Source organism: Terrapene carolina, unplaced genomic scaffold (genome assembly GCF_002925995.2).
Source record: "Terrapene carolina triunguis isolate 2854851 unplaced genomic scaffold, T_m_triunguis-2.0 Scaffold32068, whole genome shotgun sequence".
NCBI lineage: Eukaryota > Metazoa > Chordata > Testudines > Emydidae > Terrapene > Terrapene triunguis.
In genome coordinates this window covers 1-5,070 of record NW_020696419.1, presented here as the reverse complement: position 1 = coordinate 5,070, position 5,070 = coordinate 1, and positions in this window count along the sequence as shown.

The following is a 5,070-nucleotide window of genomic DNA, read 5'->3' as shown; positions in this document are numbered from 1 at the left end:
GTGAGTCCAAATCCAACCCCCTTGGATCTTAAAATAAGGAAAAATCAATCAGGTTCTTAAAAAGAAGGCTTTTAATTAAAGAAAAGAAAGGTAAAAGAAAACCCTCTGGGAGAGATTAGCATACCAGCTACTCTCACAGACAACAGATTCAAAACACAGAGGATGTTTCCCTCGGCAAAAACTTAGTTATACAAAAAATACCCAATTTGATTATTCCCTAATGCCCAAGACAAGTTACAAAGAAAATAAACATAAACCTATTTATTTCCTTCACTAATACTCACTACTTGATAAGAGGCTGACTTCTGAAGCTTGCCCACTCCGGTCAAAACTTAAACTGAAACTAAACAAAGGAAACTTCCCTCCTTCCTTTTGAAACATCTTATCCCCCCATTGGTTGCTCTGGTCAGGTGTCAGCTAGGCTAGGTGAACTTCTTAACCCTTTACAGGTAAAAGAGGCATTAACCCTTAACTATCTGTTATGACATAAGGCAGCATGGCACAACTTTTAACGAGCGTGTTCTGTAATTGATCAGCAACGTAACAATGAAACACTGTTAACAGGGATGACCTTAAGTGAGGAGTTACTGTACTGTTTAGTTGAAGAGGCTGGCACGTGTTGCCTTGTTGATTTTTCCTTGGAGGACATCCTTGATAGAACCGAATGCACACCAATGTGCGTTCTTTCTTCGCGAGAGTTCAGCTTCCTGATCGTGGCGCATGTTAATTCCTTGGCCCAAATAGACATATTGCTCAACTTCTATTTGTTCTCCCTTCATTGTTATTTGGGCTTTTGGCAAGGTATCAGATCGTATAAATTTTGTTTTGAAGTGGTTAATTTTCAGTCCGACTTGACTGCTTTTTGTGTTGAGTTCTCGCAGCATTTTCTGTAGTTTGATAGTATTTTTGGCAATCAACACAATATAGCCCACGAATCCAAGATGGTAAAACTGCTCTCTGTTGATGTTGATTCCACCCTTCCAATTCATCTGCCTCATTACTATTTCGAGGCAGGCTGTGAAGAGTTTTGGTGAAACCATGTCGCCTTGTTTCACACAGTTCTTAACTGGGATGGGGAGTATCAAATAAGGTTGTATCAGTTGTGCCGCCAATTTGCTTCCTTTAATAGTTTGATATAGTTTGTGTCGATGCCCTGCTCTGCAAGAGCATTCAACACTGTATTGATCTCTATGCTGTCCAATGCTTTTTTATAGTCGACAAAGGCAATACATAAGGGGAATATAGTGAAAATAGGGTCCATGTGCTGAAATTCCTCCAAAAACCTGCCTGTTCTCTGGGCTGTTGCTCGTCCAGACTCTGTGAGAGTCGGTTTGTTATTATTTTGGTGAACAGCTTGTAGACATGTGAGAGCAGGCATATTGGACAATAGTTCTTTAGATCTTCACGATCACCTCTTGTACAGCAGAATGGTGTTGGACTCCTTCCAGTTAGATGGTATCTTCTGCCTTTCCAAGTAACGGCTAAAGCTCTGAGCAAGGGTTTCTCAGAGGTCTTGCCTCCAGCTCTTATCATTTCGACTTCTCAGTCCATCTTTACCTGAGGCTATTAATAGAATGTACTGTAAATATAACAAAGTTTAATGGACAAAGGATGACATACAAGTGGATGATTAAGTCCACAGTAGAATGTCTACAAGCCTAGCTGCATTTCAATAAAAATGGGAATTCCACCTTGTTCATCATAATGCACTTGAGTTTGGGATAAATCATTCCAAATAAACTCTGCGTTAAAAAAATGTATTCATCACTTCAAAAGGCCTTAGTGGGCTCAATCTAGCAGCCCACCGCAGTGCAGTGGAACATATAAAGGGTCACATCAGCCGAATCAATTAAAATCAATAATTGTCCAACTGAGTAGAAATGACTTTTCCCAAAGCAGTGCTGATCATGTTTCCCTATCCAGGCCATATATTAGAAAAATCAGATCGGCTATGACACTAATATTAACACTGTAAGACTGTAACTTGCATAATATATATAGATGATTTCATTTTTTCTTTGTATCTTCTACTTTTTACAGTCTCTCTTCTTCAGTTGTTAATGATCTGAGTTGGAAGAAAAAAATCAATCTTTCAAGAGCTTTATTAACTAAGCAAACAGTACAATTTTGCTCTAAGCTAAACTGGTGTTAATGGTTCATTTGTTCAGTTATCATGAAGGTACTAGTATTGACAGCATAATTACGGTTGAGCTTTAGACTCAAATAAGGATTCAACGTCTTTTATGTATGGAAAACACAGCATTATCCTGCCTGCTCAAACTTATAGTACTTTCCTTTTGAGCACAGAATGAATTTTCTGAGAATTACAAGAAAATAAATTAATTAGTTAAATTAATTGAAAACTGGGACCCTTAAGAAATTTAGCATTTGTATCACTCTTTTCTGTGTCCCAAATGATCTTAACACAAACTCTTCAAATGTTTTATATAGTTAAAATTAATTGAAAACTTGTGTGTAGGCTATATTGCAAGAAATTAGGTTGCAATTAAGCTATTTTAAGGATTTTTTAATCTAATTGTTATATAGACTACACACAGGGTCAGTTCAACCGGTCAGGTAACTTTTAATTGGGACCATTGTGACATCAGTTGCAATTTCACCAATCTCACCCCCTTTCTCTCTAGTTATTTTTCATGCCATAGTTCTATGGGGTGTAATGACTCTGGATGAAGGAGACTGGACATGAGTGGAGTGCTCATTGGTAGATTAGTTGGCCCAATTTCACAGCTCTTTGAAGGTTCCATGCTGGCACACTAGCTTGGGTATCAATGCCTGAAAGGCTCCCGATGACACTGCTGCCTTAGCTCTATTGTGCACCCAGGCAGCCCCTGCAGGGAAACTGAGGTGCATAGGAGGAGTCTTTAAATTTCACAGATATTGAGACTTGCAGACTGTGCTTTACCCATCCCCTTTTCACATAGCATGAATCTCAATAATACCGCTCTCTAAAGCAACAAGTCAATTGCAAATTAAGAGACAGATTCACCAGTACACTTTATCGGCTTTGTGTTGTTCTAGTGATGCCAATTAGCATTAAGTTTAAATGGCCAATGTGTCCTGGCTGCTTTAGGCTGTTCTGGTATACCAGCAAATCTGACCTTAAAAGTTGAAATTAAAATAAAATGATTAAAGATTGACACTGCATATCTTCTAATAATTAGAAATATCATAGTAGCATTTTCTTTTGATTCCTTGTTTGGTGATCATGTGTGAAATTTTCGGTAATTAAAAATTAACGAAACTCATACAAAATGTACATTAAGATGAAGTTATGGTTGTGAGTATATATCAGTAATGTAAGGGTAAAAAAGATTATAGGGGTTTTATAATTTTTCCCAACCCATCTTGACTTTGTAGTGACGACATGAGGGAGACGAGTTTGGAAAAAAGTCTTTAAAAAGATCAGTTTTAGCTGAACTGAGGCCACAAAAACGAAAACATTTATTGTCCTACGGTTATTGCATGGTGTCACTACAGGGAAGAGTTAAGGTTGTGTTAACAGTGTATTTTCATTTCTTAACCTATTTGTACTACTTTTAAAATGTAACTTTAATGTTGAATTTCCTGCATTTGTGGTGCTTAGTTTTGGGAAAATTTAAAGCATTCCTGTAATGTGTTTTAGTGCTATGGACTCTCTACCTTAACTCCCTCTAAACTTAATTTTTTTGTATGATAAAATTTTCAAAGGCTCCCAAATTGCTTAGGAGCTTAAGTCTCTGGAAACAAATGGGACATGATCTCCTCAGTTGTTTAGGTGATTTTGAACATTTTACCCTCAGTTCTTAATTTCTAATCTATCTATAATCAGGTGTGTGGTACATAAAACAAGAAGAATTCCTAGAGTAAATTCCTGGTAAGATGGTTGTATAAATTAAGGCAACTTTCTGAGTCAGGGCTGATAAATAATCAGTGAAAGCACACTTGTCCTTAGCACTCCATTTTGATTTATGAAAGTCTCCATACAAATGCTGTCATTGGCACTCCAGTATTGTTCTATGCACAGTAACCTGACTATTACAACAGTGATATTAAACAATTGTATATTCTGTTGCAGAGAATGCATTGGCTGGATTTTTCCTTTTTGTGCAAGGCTCGCAGTACAATTCATGCTAATATAGTCTAGTTTGCTGTCTTTCTATGTTTGTCTCCTGAAGTGTCTGGAAATGGAAAAAAAAATCAATGTGACTTGATAGTAATACGCTAAAAACATGTTTTAAAGGTGCTGGTATCACTATGCTGTATGCCAGTGTAGCTGATGGAAGGGTCTAGTTGATAAGTGCGGTTCAGCTCATCCTTCAGGTCTTGAAATAGTCGTCTCATTTTTACCTAGTAATGAAAGAAAAAGCACAAAACTGAGATTTGTTTGGCTGCTGCTCCTTTGCAGGATTATTACCAAGGATGAATGTTTTGAGTTACATTCTAGTACTTTGGATTTTTAAAGTTCACTAGGCTGCTCCACTCTGACTTCTTTGCAACCCATTCGACACCATTGATTTCAATGGGATTCCAAACTAGAAAAGCACTAGGAACCCTCTGTCACAAAACCTCCATAGGGTTACATGTACTCCAAGAGCAATGTGTCAGTGACCACACTGTAGAGGCACTCAAGACTAGCTCAGTGGACCTCTTGTGAGATACCCTGGTGACCTAGTGCTTGGGTAATACAGGACAACTGCATAAAGAAAAGGAGACAAAGCTGTTGCATATGGGGATGAAATAACCCTTGATGTACAGTGAGGACCTGACCTGTTCCCATTGAAATCAATAGAAGATTTGTCACGGGATTGAGCAATAGTGAAGTAATTAGGTTTTGCCATGATTAGTGAGTTGACCTATCATAAGAATGGCCATAGTGGGTCAAAACCAATGGTCCATCTAGCCCAGTATCTGGTCTTCTGACATTGCCAATGCTCCCAGCTTTTGGAAGTTAGTGGCTAGGAACACCCAGAGCTTGGGGTTGCATGCCTGACCATCCTCGTTAATAGCCTATCTTCCATGACCTTATCTAATTCTTTTTTGAACCCCTTTATAGTTTTGGACTTCAACATC